At 41.1% G+C, this 25,205-nt stretch overlaps 1 pseudogene; it reads left to right on the top strand.

Moving 5' to 3' along the window:
* Positions 1-21,015, top strand: part of LOC133052747 (neurabin-2-like) — a 30,089-nt pseudogene extending 9,074 nt beyond the window's left edge.
* The last annotated feature ends 4,190 nt before the right edge of the window (positions 21,016-25,205 follow it).

Raw genomic sequence — 25,205 nt, forward strand, 5'->3', positions numbered from 1 at the left:
AAGGGAACCCAGGAGAACAGCTCTGCCACATGGCTCTCAGTCTCAGGTTTTATGGTGATGGGGTTAGTTTCCGGGTTGTCTTTAGCCAATCATTCTGAATCAGAGTCCTCCCTGGTGGTGCATGCCTTGCTCAGCCAAGATGGATGCCAGAGAGAAGGATTCTGGGAGGTGGTCAGACATGTGGTGTCTCCTTTTGACCTTTCCTGAACTCTTCCAGTTGGTGGTAGCTTATTAGTTCCGTGTTCCTTACCAGGACCTCCTATCGTAAAACAACTCATGCAAATGGTTACTATGGTGCCTGGCCAGGGTGGGCAGTTTCAGTCAGTGTGCTTTCCCTAACAACTCCCCCCGAGAGACTTCATACTCAAGATACCTCTTGGGAATTGAAACGGAGGTCTCTTTCTTCTATAACTTCTTCCTGCTGTGCATGGTCGTAGGCCTGCCTAGCAGAGCAGAAGTCTCTCTCCACCTGATCTAAGTCAAGTTATTTATTTTTTTTGCCTGAAACCAGCATTCACCCTTGTAATAACAGCAATTTAGTTTGAAACTGTTGGCTCCTCTCGGAGATGAAATAGACAGGGGCCAAACAGGAAGCCTAACAGGATGGTCATCACTGGTCCCCAGAAACAGAAGGCAACATTTGGGGTGAGGGCTTCAGGGTTTATGACTTTTGTTGATTGGTTGGTGTTGAGGCAGCAGACCTGTACTCCAGGAATCTTGTGTTCAGTCTGAAGTTACCATCCTCCACCTGGGGGAGGGGGGCAGTTCTGTAGAAGAACTCAAAGACAATGTTATGCATATTTTTTTGAGTGGGAACCAGGACCCTGTCTCAAGGCTGTACCACCATTTGATTGTTTCTCCTCTGTTTCTGTATACCCTCCCTTCCCCGATTAGCAATTGCTTGAATCCACTCTTTGGAACTCGGGAAAGGTCAAGGAGGCTGAATGAAGCCTATATCCTACAGACAAGAAATGGAGAACACAGAGCAGATCTGTACTCCAGAGCCCCACAGAGTCCTGCTCAGTTTTAATTTAGGGAACTGGGCAACTATGACTGTGATAACTTCCTGTCAAAATGGGGCATAGGACTGCCTCAGTTTAGAGAATAGACACTGAAATGGAAGTGTTCCTGAGTTCCAAGTCCTAGATCTGAGCCTTGTATGATTAAAATCTCAATCCCTTGTTCTGCCATTTTGGTGTAACAGACCCAATTAGAAGTAGCTGGAGGAGTGATAACTGGAATTTTAATAGACAAAATAAATCTAATTTCTTTTTAGAAGAATAGGCCTGAAACCCAGTCTAGACCTGGCACTTCGGGGAGACTTGTAGCCATGTAGCCAGTTGCCTAGTTTTATAAAAAGTAAGGTTGCAGTTAGTAGCTTCTAACAGACATTGTTTTGAGAAAGGTGGCATCCAAGCCTAACACAACTCAGAAAACTCAAGTGATTAAATACAAGGTCTAGTCTGAAATTACACCCATAGTTCAGTTCAGTTCAGTTCAGTCACTCAGTCGTGTCCGACTCTTTGCGACCCCATGAATCGTAGCACGCCAGGCCTCCCTGTCCATCACCAACTCCCGGAGTTTACTCAAACTCATGCCCATCAAGTCGGTGATGCCATCCAGCCATCTCATCCTCTGTCGTCCCCTTTTCCTCCTGCCCCCAATCCCTCCCAGCATCAGGGTCTTTTCCAATGAGTCAACTCTTAGCATGAGGTGGCCAAAGTATTGGAGTTTCAGCTTCAACATCAGTTCTTCCAATGAACACCCAGGACTGATCTCCTTTAGGATGGACTGGTTGGATCTCCTTGCAGTTCAAGGGACTCTCAAGAGTCTTCTCCAACACCACAGTTCAAAAGCATCAATTTTTCGGTGCTCAGCTTTCCTCACAGTCCAACTCTCACATCCATGCATGACCATAGTATCACCTAGTTATTTCTCAGGATGTCTGAACCATAGCTAATCTATCTTGACTGTAAATTTTTCTGTAAATTAACTGTAAAATTTTCCTTAATAGCCAAAGTAGATGTCACCATTAATGATGTCAGTGTTTCTCTAGGTATGAGAAGATGTAAGAATTGGGACTCATAAAATCTTTTCCTGAAAAGATCTAACTATCTAAAGGCCTGTTCTGCCAGTTTTTCCCAGAGCACAGAGTTCCTCATTCCTGATTTTCACCCTGAACTTCTTTCAGGGGAATTGAAGGTCAGCAGTTGGAGTGGCCATGATTTAATCTTTGTAGACATAGATGGCAAGTGTCAGTTTTCAGTTGGCAGAGCCCCTGTTTGCTCATAAACTTGACCATGATTTTGAGGGGGGCATTTCATGACCATTATATCTCATGGTGCTGAGAATGTCCATTCTCAGGCTTGGCAAAGATTTTGTTGACTGGCCACTCAATGTGCTGTTACTGGACTAGGTCATAAAACAGTAACCAAAATTCTCTGAACTACCTGTCTTACTAGCCTCTTGTTCCAGGAAAACATTCCCTCTTGTTGCTACTTCCCATATATAGACTTACACTGTTACCATCATCGATCTCATATGGAACTACATATTATTTTATCAGAGGCCTTGATCACATATTTGGCAATGTAAGAAACAGCAATTTTATAGAACAGGTGAAATACAAATAACATAGCCATCAGTAATAGTAAAGTCACAAGTAAGACTTAAGAGCTTCCGTTAGATGTAGCCCAGTATATCCCAGGTCATCTGACTTAGTCTACTCTGTACGAATCTTTATGTTCCAGGGAAATTATATATTGGAACTGTCTATAAGGCACATAGCCCAGTTTTCTAGTGTTACTAGACTGATTATCCTTAGTATGATTTAATTGTTTCCAACATAGAGGAGACTTTAAACCTAAATTACCATAGCCTGGTGTTATCTATATAAATCCATCCCATAATGGTGGGAGATTTTTTTCCTTTGCTGAAACTTTGCTTGTTGCTCTGATTGAGCTTGAGTAATAGAAGAAAATCAAATTTATGGCCAGAGTCAGAGCAGGCATTCTTAATTGGCCAGATGAGGGAATCCCATCTAGTAATATCAATAGTGACCTGAATATGACTATAATTTTATTTAAAGTAAATTTTCTCAGGGCCAGCCAACCAGTTAGAACCTTGTAGTAGAGAAATTTACCAAGATAACCCAGAACTAGACACAGGTAATTGGTCACAAATTCAACAATTGGATTGGTTTCTAAAATTAGCATATAATCAGGCCTGTGATAGAAAAGCATTTGATTTATATGCAAAGGTCTAAGAAGTCAAGAAAACATTATAAACGGTCATACGAATCAGGTCCAGCATCTTGGGCAAGCTGTCTATCTCTGATGTCGTTGTCTTCTCATCCTGGTGTAGTGTAGTTTCTCCTTATAAAAAGGCCCTTCTATCCAGGTTGGAGACGGTACCTTAAATTATGTCTTTTTCCAGTCCTGGTTGCAGATCATGAGGCATCTGATCTTCATCCAAAGATAGATTACTGAGATAAGCTTCAGAAACAAACTTAGGGTGTTCTTCAAGAATTCAAATAAACTTTGCATTAATACAGCATAATGACAAAGAACTATCCAAGAAATGAGTCTCACTAGATGCAGACCTCTATTAACAAACTGGGATTTAACATTTATTGAAACATCTTTTTCTGCCTAAAATTACCCTCATTTTTATCAAATATAACAAAATTAGAACTAGCTTGTCCACAAAATAGGCCTGCTCTCACTAATTTTGACCTGATGATTTATATAATCATAACTGATCATAAACTTTTTGATTCACTGAAACATTTATAGAGTCTCAGACTGAACTTTTAAAATAAAACAGGGCTGGGAAACTCACACTGAAGGTTTATCACAGGTTTCACCTAACAAATCTAGGTGAATTCTCCCCTTTTTAAGGTCTCAAAAATTCCTTGAGATTTTTGTACCTGTTAGTGATATAACCTTCTTAACTCATTTAATAAACTTACTGGAAACCTAAGAGTTTCCAATTTCTGAAGGAGTCAGATAGAAAATATAATTGTTTTGTTTATTACATATATTTTCACCAAATTACTGTCATAATTAGTTTGAGAGGAAGATTTTCCCTACTCCCAGAAAACACAAGATTCAAACCCATAAGTTTTCAGGTAGAAACCATAAAAGTTACAGGAATATTCGCTGGTTCATTCAGTCCTTTTGTTAACTTTTGTGAAGTCATCAGGTTTTCCTTAGAATACCAGGGCATATCAGAATGTTAAGAACTCCATATAATTTCTAGGATATCTATATTAGTACTTTTACCATACATTATAACGAGAGGATTTATTACTCATTTGATAATATTTTTCATGTAATTTAACCAACCAAATAAACACAATTAGTGTAATATCTCTCTTTGGGCTGTTTCAGGGGCCCTCTGCAGCACCCCAAAGTTAGCTAGAGGTCAAAGGAATGTCAAAAGAATTCGATTTAGGAAGTTTTGTCCAAAAAAAATTAATTAAAAGGGTTTAGAACATTTGGTCAAATTTAGTCAATGTTGATGGGTGCATCACTTAGTTTGTTGATATGTCACAATGGGTGTAAATACAGCTCAAGTTCTAGTGAAAGTCAACTCCGCCATCTTGGACCTAGTTGGCTCTAACCAGTTTTCCTATGGCTGTGTCATTCCTAACAAACTCCATTTATCTAACTAATTGTAATCCAATTTTAGAAAATCCTGATCATGCATAACTCTTTTTGGTATTTTTTCATATTTTTTTTTTTTTACTGAAAACACACTTTCTACTTTCCTTTAGCAACCAAGAATTTTTATATCAGCATTTGATAGATTGGTGAGCATACCAGTGATAATTTCCAAAACTCTTGTTTTCTTAGAACATTTTATTTTTTATTTTTATTTTTTTTTACAGGCCATGGTAGTGCCCTAGTAAAACTGGACACAAACTTTATTTTTTCATGTCCCATAAGCTACTGTGAACCACCTAAAAAATGTAAGCACCACGTTAGCCACAAAACAGGTGGTGGGCGAGCCAGTCTGTCATCCCTGTTCCAAGGAGTTTGACAGAAGTATTCCAGATGTCTAGATTTCTCTAGAACTCAGCTCTAAAATAAGCTCAGACAGTACTTTGCTTCCAACTGTGTTAGTCTCTCTTTATTCTTTTGGGATGGCACCAAATATTATTCATTTATAGTCCCAAATCTCTTTAGTTTCTCTGTAAAAGAAAGTTAGTGTTTAGTAGTAAATGTTTCAAAATCTTATTTGGAAATGACCTAACTATTCAATAGACTTTCAACACTTCATTTAGCACAACCCTTAGAAATTCAAGTTACCCCAATCTGGAAAGACTATTTTAAACTGATACTCCTAAAGCATAATTACTCTTAATAGAGTTTATCTAAAAGCTCATATCTCATTTACATTTTTTTAGAAGTTTCTTCACTCAAGGTAATTTCCTTGTGACAAACTTGTAACAGATATGATAATATTTAACTTATATATTAAACCTAGGTACAATGAAAATATTCTACTTAATGTTAATTACTCTAAGACATGTCTATATTAGGTCAATAAACAAACATTAATATTAGGTACTTCATACTGAATATTTCCCAGTTCACATGAACCTGGAATTTATTAATTTAGAATTATTTGATTTGTAAGTGCTTACTTCTCTTTAAGCCAATTAAATAGATCTCATTTACAAATTAACCTCAAAAATACTCAGTTCAGTTCAGTTCAGTTCAGTCGCTCAGTCGTGTCTGACTCTTTGCGACCCCATGAATCTCAGCTTGCCAGGCCTCCCTGTCCATCACCAACTCCCGGAGTTTACCCAAACTCATGTTCATCGAGTCGGTGATGCCATCCAGCCATCTCATCCTCTGTCGTCCCCTTCTCCTCCTGCCCCCAATCCCTCCCAGCATCAGGGTCTTTTCCAATGAGTCAACTCTTTTCATGAAGTGGCCAAAGTATTGGAGTTTCAGTTTCAGCGTCAGTTCTTCCAATGAACACCCAGGATTGATCTCCTTTAGGATGGACTGGTTGGATCTCCTTGCAGTCCAAGGGACTCTCAAGAGTCTTTTCCAACACCACAGTTCAAAAGCATCAATTCTTTGGCACTCAGCTTTCTTCACAGTCCAACTCTCACATCAAAAATATTACCCAGAGACAAAGACATACCAAGACATATTTAGACGGATACAACACAAGATGTAGCTTCATTTTCTAAGCTTAGTTATAAATTAGATATTACAATATAAAATTAACTAGTTTATAAAAAACAGTTGGAATAAATAAAAATTTTAAAGGCTTTTCCCCATTTTCCCTCAGTCTCAGTAATTAGAGATGGTCTAGATAAGTGTTCCTGAGAACAGAGCCAGAGCCCTGGTCTCAAGGCACAGGGAAAGAAAATCAAATTCTAACAAAAAGGTGGCAGATCTAAACCAAATGGTGGCCAGACAAAGCAAAATGGCCATCAAAAGTCACAACACTGAACACAGAGTTAAAACACACACATAGACCTGGCAGTCCTCATCAGCCACTCACTTAAATACAAGAATGCAGTCTCTCAGAAAACCTCCTATAGAGACACAGAACTTCAGATCCAAGTACTAACAGAGTAAATGAAAGTATCTCAGGTCTTCAAAGATTTCAAAGGGAGGAAAGGAAGTCAGGTTGAAAGAAGAAGGGGGAGGAGGCAGGAGATGGGGGCAAAAGGGGTGGCCTTACACACGTCTCCTGCCACCTGCAGATACCCAGGCATTACGGGACTTTACCCTGGGCCTCCAGAGAATGGAGGACTGGAACTCGGCCCTACCAGAAACCAGACCAGCACAGAATCAGAATTCAAGTTCTCCGCCAAGAGGAGGTGATCGGTCTCCAATCCTCAGCTCAAGCTGAGGCCCTTTGACCAGATTCCTGCGTCTAGGACCGGGGGACTAGAAAAAAGGGGAAGGATAGGAAAGGTTAAGGAGAGGAAAGAGAGAGGGAAGGGGAGAGAGGTCAATAAAGTCTCTTGTTCCTTACTGGTCAGGGCACTCTGGCCAGCTGTCCATGACAGGAGGAAACCAGGGACAAAAGGGTCCCAGTCACGGCTGCTGGGTCTGGTCCAACAGCGGGCAAGCTGGTCCCTGAGTACCCCGAGTGGTCAGGATGTCAGTCACAGCAAAGAAGAGTTCCCGCCAGAGTCACCATTTGTTGCAGGAAGGGGGACCCCTTCCAGGGCCCAAAGCTGGGCTCTTGTCTAACACTCAGAAATGAATTGTCCAAGGAGACACATGTGCTGACAAAGCAAGAGATTTTATTGGGAAAGGACACCTGGGTGGAGAGCAGTGGGGTAAGGGAACCCAGGAGAACAGCTCTGCCATATGGCTCGCAGTGTCAGGTTTTATGGTGATGGGGTTAGTTTCCGGGTTGTCTTTAACTAATCATTCTGACTCAGAGTCCTTCCTGGTGGTGCATGCCTTGCTCAGCCAAGATGGATGCCAGAGAGGAGGATTCTGGGAGGTGGTTGGACATGTGGTGTCTCCTTTTGACCTTTCCTGAACTCTTCCGGTTGGTGGTGGCTTATTAGTTCCGTGTTCCTCACCAGGACCTCCTGTTGTAAAACAACTCATGCAAATGGTTACTATGGTGCCTGGCCAGGGTGGGCGGTTTCAGTCAGTGTGCTTCCGCTAACACTGGCACACACCAGATCTGGAGGCAGCTCAGGATTTTGCTAACATGATCAAGTGGATTCCAGAGGAGGAAGACTGAACTATGAAATAAATATGCTAAGGAAATGTTAGAGAAATGGAATGCTTGGGTTTAAGTTTCCATTTCCACGAATGGACTCTGTTTCCTCCAAATTACTTCCTCTGCTTTTTTATTTTGGTCTCTTTCATATCATTCATATTTTTATTTTCTTAAGTGAATGATGATTCTTGGTTGTCTATTTGTATTTAAGATTTGAGTACTAGAAAGCTGAGAGCTCTGTGCATGTAGATGGGACTTGAAGACTAGTTTACACTGTAGAGTGTTCTGATTGCTCCATTTCTTTGGGTAAGTCTGCATGTTTCTTTGGGTAACTCTGCATCTTTTAGCCTTTTCTGTTGAGGTATTCAGATTCCTTGCAAGTCTTCCAAACTTTCCCCTGTGGTATGTCTAAATGGAAGTAATCTCAGAGAGTAGGATGAGGTGGCTGTTATTATTGAGTATGTAAACTTTCATATAAATTAATTATATTGTTTTAAATATAGTACTCCTCACTTCAACTGTGTCAGAGTTCCCTGGTCCAGAAATTGTATTAGTCTCTCCAGGGAATGAATCACTAATCTTTAGGCCAGTCAAAAGAAAGATAGTTGACTGGCTGTGCTCTGTGGCATGGGGTCCAGGAAACTAACTGATTTCAGATAAAATTTAGACAACCAACCTTTCATTATTATCACTATCTTCATTCCCACTTTTAGAAGTACTCATTGTTACCAAATTCCTGACCTTTTCAGGGGTTTCTCCGGGTGAATGGGATTTCAGTTTTCTCCATGCTTGAGATTCAGCTTTCTCATATGTGCAAAGTCAGCTTTACTGTTTCCTTCTTCCTCTAGGTTCTAGTAGATTTGTGCCTTCATAATAGCTCATTAATGTAATTTTTGTGAGTTTTCTAAGGTATTTAGTCTAACATCTTTGACTGAAATCCTCAGATACTGTCTAACATTTTTCAATCATCCTATGAATGGCATCTGCCCCTTCCAAAACACACCAGAATTGGGAGTTTGCAGCATAAGTGCAGTTAACTTGGGGTTAAGGTGTAGAAGGGGTTATTTAGGGGAGAGCAGGTGTGAACATTTCTCTATTGGACAAGTCGGTTTCCACAGGCTGAACAGGATGTGCTACATTCAATGGGAACACTTTCAACTCATTAGTATTTTGGCTCATTGTTGACACGTGCACCTCCATATATTTAGTTGTATTCTATATACTTCATGAACTGACTAGCACATACCCTGCTCAGCATGAGGCAGTTTCTAATATGCCCAGTCAGAAGGCTCTTGGGCTTCCCTGGTGGCTCAGTGGTAAAGAATCTGCCTGCAGTGTAGGAGATGCAGGAGACATGGGTTCAATCCCTGGGTTGGGAAGATCCCCTGGAGGAGGGCATGGCAACCCACTCCAGCATTCTTGCCTGGAGAATCCCATGAACAGAGGAGCCTGCTGGGCTACAGTCCATGGGGTCGCAAAGAGTCAGACACAACTGAAGTAATGTAGCACAGCAGGCTCTTGGAGAAGAGAGTGGGGAAAGGTTGACAAAGAACTGAATTTAGAACATGTTAGTGATTACTCACTAAAGTGTGGAAACACAGAGAGAGCATCAGATGAATCCCATCACCTAGTTTAGCAATTTTCAAGTCACAGCCAATCTTAGTTCTTCTATATCTCTATTCATCCTCCTCATTCCCTCTGCTCCACTCCAACCTTTGGGTTATTTTGAGGCAAATTCAAGAAATTTTATTATTTCATCTGTAAATATTTGGGAATATATCCACATGTACAAAAAGCAAAGATTCCCCTTTTAAAACATAATCAGAATACTATCATCACACATACACATGACTCAAAATCAACAATAAGTAATTTTAAAAGGTAAGCTATGAGCTTTTTCTATAGTTCAATATGGCAGAGTAGAAGGACATGAACTCGTCTCCTTCAAGAGCACCAAAATTATAAGTAACTGTTGAATAACCATTGACAGGAGGACACTGGAACCCACCAAAAAAAGATACCCCACATCCAAAGACAAAGAGGAAGCCACAATGAGATGATAGGAGGGGCACAGACACGATAAAATCAAATCCCATACCTGCTCAGTGGGCCACCCATGAACCAGAGAACAGTAATACCAAAGAAGTTCTCCCAGTGTTGTGAAGGTTCTGAGCCTCACATCAGGCTTCTCAGCCTGGGCATCTGGCAAAGGAACTGGGAATCCCCAGGGAACCTGACTTTGTAGGCCAGTGGGATTTGATTACAGGACTTCCATAGGATGGGGGAGAGACTCTACTCTTGGAGGGCACAAACAAAATCGTGTATTCACCAAGACAGCCTGAGACCTCTGGGGCAATATTAAATGCATCAGCATTCATATTATAGGGGTCCCAGAAGGAGAAGTGAGAGAAGAAGGAAACTTCTAATCCAATTCTGGGAATATAAAGAAATAATATGTTGTAAAAAACAAAAACAAAAAAACAAGAAATTAACAAGTGATAAATTCTTGGGCTTCCCTGGTGACTCAGTCAGTAAAGAATCCACCTGAAATGTGGGAGACCTGGGTTCAATCCCTGGTTTGGGAAGATCCCCTGGAAGAGGGTATAGCAACCCACTCCAGTATTCTTGCTTGAAGAATCCCCATGGACAGAGGAGCCTGGCGGGCTGCAGTCCCTGGTGTCACAAAGAATCAGACACGATTGAGAAATTAAGCACAGCACAAGCACAGCAACACAGTATCACTAACTACAGATTTTGTTCAAATTTTACAAAATTGTATGCTAGTGTCCATTATTTGTTTTTATACCTTATTTAAGACTCCACAGTATATTTAATTGCATTGAGCAGCTTCAGCTACGTGCAACAAATTCTGGTTAATTCTCTTTTCATTTTCATTCTATTACAAGTATTTTTAAATTTTCCTTGTTATTGTTTCTTAGATACACCCATCATTTAAAAGCGGACGTTTAATTTCCAAATACATAGGATTTAGTTTAAAGTATCCTTAACATTAATTTCTCATTTTGATATTAATTTCTCATTTAAATGCTTTCTTCTCTGTAATCACTCTCTGTGTTTTTTTCAGTCTAATTTTACTGAGGCTTTTGACAGCTAAGTCGAAGATCTCTCTTGGTAAATGTCACATTGTACTTGAAAGTATGTGGGTTATTTTAAAATATCTTTTGATATTGATTTCTAACATAATTCCACCATGATAAGAGAACAGACTCTATGATTTCAACACCTTTAGACAGTGAAACTTTTGCACCTTAATTTATGTCCCTGGATATGTTCCAGTGTCTCCTGGTTTATAGTCTATGGGAACTTGAATAAAATCTGTATCCTACTGTTGTGTGAAAATTCTATGTCTCACTTATGTTGAATTAGTTCACAGAGCTTTTGGGGTCTACTATATCCTTCTACTTCTCTGTATATTCGTTCTATTATTTTTTGAGAGTTTGATATTGAAACTCCAACTAAAAATCTTAATTTATCTACTTAAAAAAATAATTGTAGTATATAGTGAAGTGAAGCGAAATCGCTCAGTCATGTCCAACACTTTGCGACCCCAAGGACTGTAGCCCACCAGACTCCTTGGTCCATGGGATTTTCCAGGCAAGAATACTGGAGTGGGCTGCCATTTCCTTCTCCAGGGGATCTTCCTGAACCAGGGATCGAACCCGGGTCTCCTGCATTGCAGACAGATGCTTTACCATCAGAGCCACACGGGAAGCCCTATTGTAATATATAGTGGACCTATGTCTTCCCTGGTGGCTCAGATGGTAAAGAATCTGCCTGCAATGTGGAAGACCCGGGTTCAATCCCTGAGTTGGGAAGATTCCCTGGAAAAGGGAATGGCAATTCACTCCAGGATGCTTCCCTGTAGAATTCCATGGACAGTGGAGCCTGATGGACTACAGTCCATGCGGTTGCAAAGAGTCAGACACGACTGAGTGACTAACACACACACACCCCCACACAGTGGAACTATATGTAACTGTGTTCTGTATTTTCCAAGTCTCCTGTAAATGTGTTATCACACTTTCATAATTCAAAAAAATAGTTTTTTTTAAAAAAGGTAAGCTATGAGCTAGAAGTAAAGTTTACTCCATCCATGAATAGAATTTAGAACAGTACAAATAGTATTATATGGTCCTTACCTTTACAGGAACATTCAAGAATCATTTAAGGAAGTACATATTTAAAGTTTTTATTTAGGGCATTAAATTCAAATCTTAAAGTTCTTATGCATTCTTAATTTAAACACAATGCATAGAAAACTCGGGAAGGTAAGCTAGTAATGGAATATTATACACTAACCAAGTAGGCTAATACTGATCAAGATACCATTGCTTGTGTTCAGTAAATAGTAGATTGTCTGGAAGAAAGCCAGAGGCTTTCAGTTTTAGATCTAAGGAGTGAGTATCATGCATAGCAAAGAAAATTAAGAATATATCATCCTTTTCAGTAGGATTTTTTCCCAGTTTTAGAATGTGCCTCAGTTGGCAACCCACTCCAGTACTCTTGCCTGGAAAATGCTATGGACAGAGGAGCCTGGTAGACTACAGTCCATGGGGTCACAAAGAGTCGGACATGACTGAGTGACTTCACTTTCACTTTCAGTTTCTCTCTGGAACCCTTTCAACAACATGGAGAGGATTGGTTTCCATTCCCTTGTTACTACTCAGTTCAGTTCAGCTCAGTCGCTCAGTCGTGTCTGATTCTTTGCGACCCCATGAACCGCAGCACACCAGGACTCCCTATCCATCACCAATTCCCGGAGTTCACCCGAACTCATGCCCATTGAGTCGCTGATGCCATCCAACCATCTCATCCTCTGTCGTCCCCTTCTCCTCCTGCCCTCAATCTTTCCCAGCATCAGGGTCTTTTCAAATGACTCAGCTCTTCACATCAGGCGGCCAAACGATTGGAGTTTCAGCTTCAGCATCAGTCTTTCCAATGAACACCTAGGACTAATCTCCTTTAGGATGGGCTGGTTGGATCTCCTTCCAGTCCAAGGGACTCTCAAGAGTCTTCTCCAACACCACAGTTCAAAAGCATCCATTCTTCAGTGCTCAGCTTTCTTTATAGTCTAACTCTCACATCCATACATGACTACTGGAAAAGCCATAGCCTTGACTAGATAGATCTTTGTTGGCAAAGTATTGTCTCTGCTCTTTAATATACTGTCTAGGTTGGTCATAACTTTCCTTCCAAGGGGTAAGCATCTTTTAATTTCATGGCTGCAATCACCAGCTGCAGTGATTGTGGAGCCCAAAAAAATAAAGTCTCCCACCGTTTCCACTGTTTCCCCATCTATTTCCCAAGAACTGATGGGACCAGATGCCATGATCTTAGTTTTCTAATGCTGAGCTTTAAGCCAACTTCTTCACTCTCCTCTTTCACTTTTATCAAGAGGCTCTTTAGTTCTTCTTCACTTTCTGCCATAAGGGTGGTGTCATCTGCATATCTGAGGTTATTGATATTTCTCCCAGCAATCTTGATTCCAGCTTGTGCTTTATCATGTTTCTCATGATGTAATCTGCATATAAGTTAAATACACAGGGTGACAATATACACCCTGTTACTATACCTATTACTACTCAGGACAGGTTTAATTATTCTATTGTAACAAATACTTAAGCCCAAAATTTAAGTATCTTAGTATAACAAAAGGTTATTTATTGCTCATGCTCTACAAAAGGAAATGCTCACCAGAGGATTTTGTTCATTGTAAAAATAGAAAGCCCAGAGATAAATCCATGCACCTAAAATCTTATGGATACCTTATCTTTGACAAAGGAGGCAAGAATATACAATGGAGAAAAGACATCTCTCTAACAAGTGGTGCTGGGAAAACTGGTCAACCACTTGTAAAAGAATGAAACTAGAACACTTTAACTCCATACACAAAAACAAACTCAAAATGGATTAAAGATCTAAATGTAAGACCAGAAGCTATAAAACTCCTGGAGGAAAATATAGGCAAAACACTCTCTGACGTAAATCACAGCAGGATCCTCTATGACCCACCTCCCAGAGTAATGGAAATAAAAGCAAAAATAAACAAGTGGGACCTAATTAAACTTTAAAGCTTTTGCACAACAAATGAAGCTATAAACAAGGTGAAAAGGCAGCCTTCAGAATGGGAGAAAATAATAGCAAACAAAGCAACTGACAAAGAATTAATCTCAGAAATATACAAGCAGCTCCTGCAGCTGAATTCCAGAAAAATAAATGACCCAATCAAAAAATGGACCAAAGAACTAAACAGACATTTCTCCAAAGAAGACATACAGATGGCAAACACATGAAAAGATGCTCAACATCACTCATTATCAGAGAAGTGAAAATCAAAACCACAATGAGGTACCATCTCATGCCAGTCAGAATGGCTGCTATTAAAAAGTCTACAAACAATAAATGCTGGAGAGGGTGTGAAGAAAAGGGAATCCTCTTACACTGTTGGTGGGAATGCAAACTAGTACAGCCACTATGGAGAACAGTGTGGAGATTCCTTAAAAAACAAATAAATTCTGCTTCATCTAAACTAATCATGGTAACTTCATTTCCTTAATCAGTGATTGGTTTAAGGAAGTGGCTTCTGGGTACAATTTCTCTGAGCTTACCAAGATTGAGGAGAAAAAGCTTTTTCTACTTTGAGATATTGCCATCTACATGCTATGCCTATGTTGGTAGCAGTTATTATGGGGTCATGATGAAAATCAGTTTTAGAAGATAAATCAACAGAGTAAGAATAACATAGCAGAAATACAGAAAGAATTTGGGTCTTTCATAATGCCATAAATCACTCAGTTAACCAGTGCTGAAACCATCCTATCTCTGAAGACTTTGGTATGTGAGATACTAAATTCCTCATCATGTAGGGCATTTGAGTTGGTCTTCTATTTTCAGCTGAAAGTATCTTAACTGATACAAAGTAGAGTAGAAATTAATCCATCTCATGCTATAATTTGTTGCTGGTAATGGTGGTGGTAGTCACTGGTTGTGACTAAGATAATGAAAAGGCTGGAGACACCCAAAAATTTGAACCTTTGAATATTTTGGGGAGAAGGAGGGAAGAATGTGTGGTATGGAGTTAGATGAACAATCAGGAGGGTAAGACTTTCTTTTATTTGAAGTGTCTTGGATTATCAGTTACATAAAAGAATTCCCTGGGAAGTTGCTGAAGACAGAGGCCTATGAAAGCTGATCTATAAAGTCATATAATAGCATTAAATTAAAAATCCTCATTCCTTGAGGGGATATCCAGGATCCTAGTTGGAGTTAGCAAATTCAGTTGAGGGTTACTCTTTAGTTTCAGAAGATACCTTAAAAATTCCCAAAATTTGTCTTGGACATAAGAATAAATATTGTTGATATTATCCACACTATTACTGAGGGCATTCATTGTCATAGTTGTGATGATTCTCAGTTGAGTATTAATCTAGCACCAGGGAAAGATGCCTGCATGGACTTACTTATAAGAATGCTCTATAGTGACAAGAATAAGAGGCAGAAAAATTATTAAAATGGTTAGAAAGTTTTAGGGGCAAAGATGGTTACCTAACCTGCAAGGCACAGTACAAAAGGAAAGTGGGAGACTCACAGTTCAAATATTATTAAGAATTTCAGGTGTTATCAAGGAAACCAGAATTGAAAGAGACACATGTAACCCCAATGTTTATTGCAGCACTGTTTACAATAGCTAGGACATGGAAGCAACCTAGATGTCCATCAGCAGACGAATGGATAAAGAAGTAGTGGTACACATACATGATGGAATATTACTCAGCTATAAAAAAGGACACATCTGAATCTGTTCTAATGAGGTGGATGAAACTGGAGCCTATACAGAGTGAAATTAGAAACAGAAACACCAATACAATATATTAATGCATATGTATGGAATTTAGAAAGACGGTAATGATGATCCTATATGCAAGGCAGCAAAAGAGACACAGATGTAAAGAACAGACTTTTGGACTATGTGGGAGAAGGCAAGGGTGATATGATTTGAGAGAATAGCATTGAAGCATGTATATTACCATATGTAAAATAGATGACCAATGCATGAAGCAGGGAATCCAAAGTTGGTGCTCTGGGACAACCCAGAGGGATGGGGTGGGAAGGGAGGTGCGAGGTGGGCTCAGGATGGGGGGACACATGTGTACCAGTGGCTGATTCATGTTGATGTATGGCAAAAATCACCACAATATTGTAAAGTAATTATCCGTCAATTAAAATAAATTAAATAATTAAAGAAAAAAGAATTTCAAATGTTAGTGAAAATGGAAAAGTAGAAGGCTTCAAGCACCTATCACTTCTTGGAAACACCAAAAGAAAACCAAGCAAAGTTGTCTGAATCAACTTTGTCAGAACTCTGGAAAGTAGTCAACGGATTGCAGCAACCAAGTGAATGATGAATCGGGAAAAAGTCCATTTTAACATGGTAGAAGAACTTTTTAGTTTTAACTTAGCCTTGCTCCAAACTCCTCCCAGGTGCAGTGACTGTCTTGATGACAGCCTGTGTTCCTCTTGTGGGTATCTGGTTCTGGAAGGAACAGAGCAGGCATTGCCTTTATTTTTCCTAACTCAGAACAATCTCAGTTTGGAAAAGTGGCTAAATAGAGGTCATTCCTGGAAAGTATTGAAAGGGAAATGAACAAGTTGTTGTTATCTGTGGCAAAAGAGTACAATTCCATCAGAAAATACGCATGCTAAAAGTCTGAGAGGAAAAGCTGGGGCAGGGAACAACTTTGGGAAATAGGGCCTTCAAAATCATCCACTTATAAACAGGAGGTGAAAAGCCATGGCCATGCCCTTCTGCTTCTGTTACATCATTACCATTTCTGAATACACAAAACTCTAAAAAGGGGGGGGAAGGTCTTAATACCTGGATAACCATGATGGTGTGATCACCTCACCTAAAGTCAGACAGCCTGGAGTGTGAAGTCAAGTGGGTCTTAGGAAGCATCACTATTGGAGGTGATGGAATTCCAGTTGAGCTATTTCAAATCCTAAAAGATGATGCTGTGAAAGTGCTGCCCTTAATATGCCAGCAAATTTGGAAAACTCAGCAGTGGCCACAGGACTGGAAAAGGTGTTTTCATTCCAATCCCAAAGAAAGGCAATGCCAAAGAATTTTCAAACTACTGCACAATTGTGCTCATTTCACATGCTAGTAAGGTAATTTTCAAAATCCTTCAAGCTAGGCTTCAACAGTATGTGAACCAAGAACTTCCAGATGCACAAGCTGGATTGAGAAAGGGCATAGGAACCAGAGATCAAATTGCCAACATCCATTGGATCATAGAAAAAGCAAGTGAATTCCAGAAAAATATCTGCTTCACTGATAAGGCTAAAGTCTTTGACTGTGTGAATCACAACAATTTGTAGAAAATTTTTCAAGAGGTGGGACTATCAGACAACTTACCTGCCCCTAGAGAAACCTGTATGCAGGTCAAGAAGCAACAGTTAGAACTGGACATGGAACAACAGACTGGTTCAAACGTGGGAAAGGAGTACATCAAGGCTGTATATTGTCACCCTGCTTATTCAACTTATATGCAGAGTACATTATGCAAATGCCAGGCTGGATGGATGAAGCTCAAGCTGGAATCAAGGTTGCTGGGAGAAATATTGATAACTTCAGATATGCAGATGACACCACCCTTATGGCAGAAAGCAAAGAGGAACTAAAGAGCCTCTTGATGAAGGTGAAAGAAGAGAATGAAAAAACCGGCTTAAAACTCAACATTCAAAAAACTAAGATCATGGCATCTTGTCCCATCACTTCATGGCAAATAGAATGGGGGAGAAATAAAAACAATGACAGACTTTATCTTCTTGGGCTCCAAAATCACTGTGGACGGTGACTGCAGCCACAAAATTAAAAGACGCTTGTTCCTTGGAAGAAAACCTATAACAGGCCTAGACAGCATATCAAAAAGCAGAGACATCACTGCCAACAGAGGTCTGACTAGTCAAAGCTATTGTTTTTCCAGTAGCCATGTACAGATGTGAGAGTTGGACCATAAAGAAGGCTGAGTGAAGAAGAACTGATGCTTTTGAACTGTGGTGTTGGAGAAGACTTGAGAGTCCCTTGGACTGCAAGGAGATCAAACCAGTCAATCCTAAGGGAAATCAACCCTGAATATTCATTAGAAGGACTGATGCTGAAGCTGACGCTCCAATACTCTGGCCATCTGATGCAGACAGCCCACACATTGGAAAAGAGCCTGATGCTGGGAAAGATTGAGGACAGGAGGAGAAGGGGGCAAAAGAGGATCAGATGGTTGAATGGTATCACCAACTTAATGGACATGAGTTAGAGCAAACTCAGGGAGGTAGTGAAGGACAGGGAAGCCTAGCATGCTGCAGTCCATGGAGTCACAAAGAGTCAGACACAACTTAGCAACTGAACAACAACATCCCATGCCCAGGGCTGGTCATATCTCAGAAAACACCTGAGAAAGCCCTGAATGTTTACTTCCCACTGATCTTTAGGCTCATAGCGAGGGGGAAGTAAAAACTAAACCAGAGTTGTAAATGGACTGGCTAATAATTAAAAGAGTGTCCTGACACAGAACTAATCTATAAAGACCAGGGTAGATTTTTTTCTTTTCTCCTTTTACTATCGTTCTTTCAACTCTGAGAATTTAAGGACATCTCTGTTAAATCACTAGCTGACCACAGGCTAACAGAACAGAGACTTCAGAGGCCATACTCAACAAAGAATATACAGGAAGCAGGAAATAAATCCTGAGGAGAGAATTACTTTCATTTCCAGAGTCACCACATTATAATATTCAAAATGTCCAGTATTCAACAACAAAAATGACAAGTTATGGAAAGAGACAATGAAGTAGGTCACATTTATGGAAGTGAAAGTGCTAGGTGCTCAGTTGTGTCTGACCCTTTGCAACCCCATGGACTGTAGCTGGCCAGGCTTTTCTGTCCATGGAATTCTCCAGGCAAGAATACTGGAGTGGGTAGCCATTTCCTTCTCCAGGGGATCTTCCAGTCCCAGAGATCAAACCTGGGATTCCTGCATTGCAGGCAGTTTCTTTACCATTTGAGCCACCAGGGAAGCCTGCATTCATAGGGAGAAAAGTCACATTCATAGAGAGAAAAAAAAGGAAATGAATAGCACTGAGAAAGCACATGCATTAGACTTACTAGACAAAGATTTTTAAGTTAATTGTTTTGTATATGCTCAAAGAGCTAGAGGAAACCATAAACAAAGAACTAGAGAAACCCAGGAGAATGATGTGTCACCAGATAGAGAATATAAAAATTATAAAAATAAACCAAATAGAGACCTTGAGCCTGACTCAAGGACTGGCCTCCATTGTGGGTCCAGGCTGCCCAGGGCAGGGGCCAAGGAGGCTCCCCAGGTCAACTTGAAGCTGGTTAGCAAGTGGTCCCTGGTGTTTCAGCCTCCTCTGCTACTGCCTGTCCCATCGGGGAATGTCCCAGCCCAGGAGTGTGTCCCTGAAGGACAGCAGCCCCTGTAGCACTGAGTGGCCCCTGCCTGGTGCCTCTCAAGCCCCAGCAGGGGCTTCATTAAGCCTGTGGGGTTGGAGGGAAGCAGGGAGTTGGAGGCCGAGGTGGCACCCGTGGAAATTATCCAGGAAGAGGTTACAGCCCATGCAGCCCTGGAGAATGGCTGTCCCTTGGCAACTACTGCCAGCCCCTGCCAGAGGGGCAGATGGCCCAGGCAACCCCCGAGGAGGAGGTGGCGACCCTGGTGGTTTCTGAGAGGGGTAGGTGATGGCTGAGCCAGGACATGATCCCCAAAGAGTTATGAATCCAAGAAGGAGGACTTGGTGGACATGAGTGCCTATAGTGGGATTGGGGAGGACTCCTGGGGGCAATACCCTGGAGGAGGACAATGAAGAAGACGAGGAGGAAGGGAAGCCCCTCTATGAGCCAAATCAGGGTGCATGGAGATCCCAGGACTCTCAGAGGAAAACGACCCAGCCCTGAGCCAGAAGACCCATTTCAGCATGGAGCCCATTCCAGTGTTCAACACCTATTTCAACAAGGATGACCATCATTGCAACAAGGACATGGATCCCATGGTGGCCTCTGCTGAGTACAGCTGGAGAAGCAGGTGGAAAGGCTGGAGCTGTATCCTGTGGAGTGGGAGAAGGACACCAAGGGCCTGGGCATCTGCACTGATGGCATGGGACATGGACAGACATGGGCCTAGAGAAGGTGGACATGTTCATCAAGACCGTGACTGATGGCAGTGTGGTCCATCAGGACAGCAGAATCCAGGTGAACGATCTCTTGATGGAGATGGATGGAATGAAACTGGTGGGAGTGACCCAGAACTTTGCAGCCTCCATGCTCTGGAACACCAAGGGCTGCATGCAGTTTATGATTGGCCAGAAGCAGCCAGGTGAGGTGGCCCAGCTAACTTAGCAGACCCTGGAAACAGGTGCAATGGTAGCAGAAAATGATGGAGCAGAGATAAGCCCAGTATGGGGAGGGGAAGGATAACAAGGAGATGGGAGAGTGTGCCACTGATGAGGTTGAGGAGCTGAGCCCCATGTTCCCAGGTGGCAACATGGCCATTGAGATGTTCAGCTGGCAGAGAACCAGGATGCCTTGTCCCCTGTGGACATGGAGCCTGAGAAGCTGTGCACAAGTTAAAGGAGCTCCAGATATAGCATGCTGTGACTGAGATACAGATACAGCAGCTGAAAAGAAAACTGCAGAGCCTGGAGCAGGAGAAGGGGCATTGGTGGGTAGAGAAGGCCCAGCTGGAACAGAGTGTGAAGGAGAAAAAGGATCACATGGAAAAGTTGGAGGGCCATGGGGGCAAGGCCCAGGGCCCATAAAATGCTGTGAGTGAGCACCTGCAGGAGACCCAGGCCCAGTACCAGGCCCTAGAGCACAAGTACAGCAAGGCTGAGTGCCTCATCAAGGACTACCAGCAGAAGGAGACCAATATCCTGAAATAGAAGACAGCATAGCACTGGGTTCTGGAGGAGTCAGAGCTGCTAAGGAAGGAGGAGATGGACAAGCTCCTGGACAAAGTAGGCCCAGGAGTGCCCTAGGGGCAGGAGGCAGCAGCAAGTCAGCCCCTCTCTAGCACCCATCCTGTGGATCCTGGAGGGAGAAAGAGAAGTCATGCTGCTGACTGGGAGCTCAAGGTCATGTCCCCTCCAGGGGGGTAGGAGGGGCAGGGCCCATGTCCATACCTAAGCCTGACTCCTTCTTTCCTTTATTTTTCAGATCTTGGAACTGGAAGGAAACTTGCAAACACTGAGGAATTCCAATTCTACTTAACAGGAATCATCCCTTGACTGAACAATAATTAATCCCCTCTGATTGTCCTTCCTCCCCTGTCATCAATACTTCACCCTGCCCTCTACCAGCCTAGAGACAGATTTCCTGCCCTACCAGGGCCACACCTTGGAAGCCTTGTACTGACATCCCAGAGATTCAGCCTCACCCCACTCACACACACAGTATTCCAATGTTTTGACTGGAGGGCAAAATTTTACTACTTTTCATCTTTTGGAGACCAGAGCTGTGTTGCTGGCAGCCTGATTTCTAAGTGATATCAACTCCATTTCCCCACTTTAACCCTAAAGTTAAAGGGGCTTTGACCAAGGGAAGTGAGACCCCTCTCAGGTCCCCTTCCCTTTCAGAATCCATCTCTCATTTTACCTTTTCCTCACGCCCCTGCCTCAGCCTGGGTTTTTATTCTTTCTTAAAAAAAAAAAACAAAAACCCTTGTTCCATTTTGGCTTTTCCTCATCTCCTGTAAATAGGTCATGCCATTGATCAGCATTTCTCGGCACCCTCTTCCTTCCCTCAGACGTGCGCGTACCCACCGAAAGAGCTGCTGACTGACTCAGTGCCTAACTCCTCAGCCTCAGCAGATGGAGGGGGCGGGGCCTGACTTTACAGAATTGCTTCTCTATGTATAATATATATGTATGTATTGTTCCTAGTTTTCTACAGGCTGTGCCCTCTGTTAGGTTGTCCCCATAAAAGCAGGCCCAAGAGGGAAACAACAAAAAAGAAAATAGACATTCTTTGATAAAAACTAAGAGAATTGTCACTCGCACACCTGCACTATGAGAAAGGCTAAAGGGAGTCACCCAGACTGAAAAAAAAGATAGTAACCTAAGACTACAAAGAGATAAAAAACACTGGTAAAGGTATGATATAAATAGAAATAAGAGTCAGTATTGTATTTTAGGTTTGAACCTTGACTTTTTTCGACATAATTTAAAAGACAAATACACAGGGCAAATTACCTGATTAGACATTTCTCTAAAGAAGATACACTAATGGCCAATAAACATACAGAAATACACTCAACATCACTAATTATTAGATTAGTACAAATCAAAAGCACAATTAGATACCACTTCATAACAATTAGGATGAATACTGTTTTAAAATAATAAAATAAATAAAAACAGAAAATAACCAGTGTTAGTGAGGATATAGAGAAATTGGAATCCTTGTGTGTAGTGCAGATGTAAAGTGGTGCAGGAAAACAGTATAGCAATTCCTAGGAAAATCAAATATAGAATGACCACATGATTCAACAAATTCACTTCTAGGTATATATCCAAAAGGACTGAAAGCAAAGCTTCAGACATTAGCACACCAATGTTCATAGAGCATTATTCACAATGACCAAAAAAATTTAAAAAAAAAATTAAAAAAAAAAAAAACAAAACAAAAAGTAGGAACACCCCAAATTTCCACTGACAAATCAATGGATAAACAAAACGTGGTGTATCCGTTTGGTTTAGTTCAGTAGCTCAGCCATGTCTGACTCTTTGCGACCCCATGGACCGCAGCACACCAGGCTTCCCTGTCCATCACCAACTCCTGTAGCTTGCCCAAACTCATGTCCATCGAGTCAGTGATGCCACCCAACCATTTCATTCTCTGTCGTCCCCTTCTCCTCCTGCATTCAATCTTTCCCAGTATCAGGGTCTTTTCCAGTGAGTCAGTTCTTCACATTAGGTGGCCAAAGTATTGGAGTTTCAGCTTCAGCATCAGTCCTTCCAATGAATATTCAGGGTTGATTTCCTTTAGGATTGACTGGTTTGATCTGCTTGAAGTTTAAGGGACTCTCAAGAGTCTTCTCCAACACCATTTCAAAAGCATCAATTCTTCGCCACTCAGCTTTCTTTATAGTCCAAGTCTCACATCCATCAGTCACTTCAGTTCAGTCGCTCAGTTGTGTACAACTGTTTGTGACCCCATGGACTGCAGCACGCCAGGATTCCCTGTCCATCACCACTTCCCAGAGCTCGATCAAACTCATGTCCGTTGAGTCAGTGATGCCATCCAACCATCTTATCCTCTGTCGTCCCCTTCTCCTCCTGCCTTCAATCTTTCCAAGCATCAGGGTCTTTTCAGATGAGTCAGTTCTTCACATCAGGTATCCAAATTATTGGAGTTTCAGCTTCAGCATCAGGCCTTCCAATGAATATTCAGGATTGATTTCCTTTAGGATGAACTGGTTTGATCTCCTTGCAGTCCAAGGGACTCTCAAGAATTTTCTGCAACACCACAGTTCAAAAGCATCAATTTTTCGCCAGTCAGCTTTCTTTATGGTCTAACTCTCACATCCATACATGACTACTGGAAAAAACATAGCTTTGACTAGACAGACTTTTGTTGACAGAGTAATGTCTCTTCTTTTTAATATGCTGTCTAGTTGCTCATAGCTTTTCTTCTGAGGACAAGCATCTTTTAGTTTCATGGCTGCAGTCACCATCTGCAGTGATTTTGGAGGCCCCAAAAATAAAGTCTGTCACTGTTTCCATTGCTTCCCCATCTATTTGCCATGAAGTGATGGGACCAGATGCCATGATCTTAGTTTTCTGAATGTTGAGTTTTAAGCCTACTTTTTCACTCCCTTTCTCACTTTCATCAAAAGGCTCTTTAGTCCTTCTTTACTTTCTGCCATCTGCATATCTGAGGTTACCGATATTCCTCCCGGCAATCTTGATTCCAGCTTGAGGTACATCCTGTTCAGCATTTCACATGATGTACTCTGCATATAAGTTAAATAAGCAGGGTGACAATATACAGCCTTAATATACTCTTTTCCCAATTTGGAACCAGTCTGTTGTTCTATGTATAATTATAACCGTTGTTTCTTGACCTGCATGCAGATTTTTCAGGAGGCAGGTAAGGTGGTCTGGTATTCCCATCTCTTTATGAATTTTCCAGTTTGTTGTGATCCACACAGTCAAAGACTTTAGCGTCATCAATGAAGCATAAGTAGATGTTTTTTCTGGAATCCTCTTGCTTCTTCTATGATCCAACGGATTTTGGTAATTTGATCTCTGGTTCCTCTGCCTTTTCTAAAACCAGCTTGAACATCTGTAAGTTCATGATTCAAGTACTGTTGAAGTCTAGCTTGGAGAATTTTGAGGATTACCTTGGTGGCATGTGAAATGAGTACAATTATGCAGTAGTTTGAACATTCTTTGACATTGCTTTTCTTTGGGATTGGAGTGAAAACGGACCTTTTCCAGTCCTATGGCCACTGCTGAGTTTTCCTAATTTTCTGGCATATTGAGTGCAGCAATTTCACAGCATCATCTTTTAGGATTTGAAATAGTTCAACTGGAATTCCATCACCTCAATTAGCTTTGTTCCTGGTGATGATTCCTAAGTCCCACTTAACTTCACATTCCAGGATGTCTGGCTCTAGGTGGATGATCACACCATTGTGGTTATCTGGCTCATGAAGATCTTTTTGTACAGTTCTTCTGTGTATTCTTGCCACCTCTTCTTAATATCTTCTGCTTCTGTTAGGTCCATACCTAACATATGTACATATGTGGTATATACATATGATGAGGTATATACATATGATGACATATTAGTCAGCCTTAAAAGTGAATGAAATTCTGATGCATACTGCATCATGGATAAACCTTGACTATATTATGCTAAGTGAAATAATCCAGACTTAAAAGGACAAATAATATATGATTTCATTTATGTACCTCAGTTCAGTTCAGTCACTCAGTCGGGTCTGACTCTTTGCGATCCCATGAATCACAGCATGCCAGGCCTCCTTCCCTAGAAGAATTAAATTCATAAATTCAGAAAGTACAATAATTATTACCAGGACCTGAGGTAAGGGGAAATGGGGAGTTATTCTTTAATTAGTACAGAGTTTCAGTTTGGGAATATAAAACAAAGTAGGCTTTAAGAATAAAAATTTCTGAGAGTCTAAAAAGTCATTATATATTGATAAAATGGTCAATTTATTGAGAAGATTTAACAATGATAAATACATATATATATACCAAATAATGAAGTCCAAAAAGCACATAGCAAAAACTTACAGACTTAAAAGAAGAAATAGACTCTTCTACAAAAGTAGTTGAAGAATACAATAATTCACTCAATAATGAATAGGACAGCTGATAAATTATAAAGATATAGAGGGTTTTAACAACACTATAAACCAACTAGACCTAAAA

The sequence above is a fragment of the Dama dama genome, chromosome X (assembly GCF_033118175.1).
Source record: "Dama dama isolate Ldn47 chromosome X, ASM3311817v1, whole genome shotgun sequence".
Classification (NCBI taxonomy): Eukaryota; Metazoa; Chordata; class Mammalia; order Artiodactyla; family Cervidae; genus Dama; species Dama dama.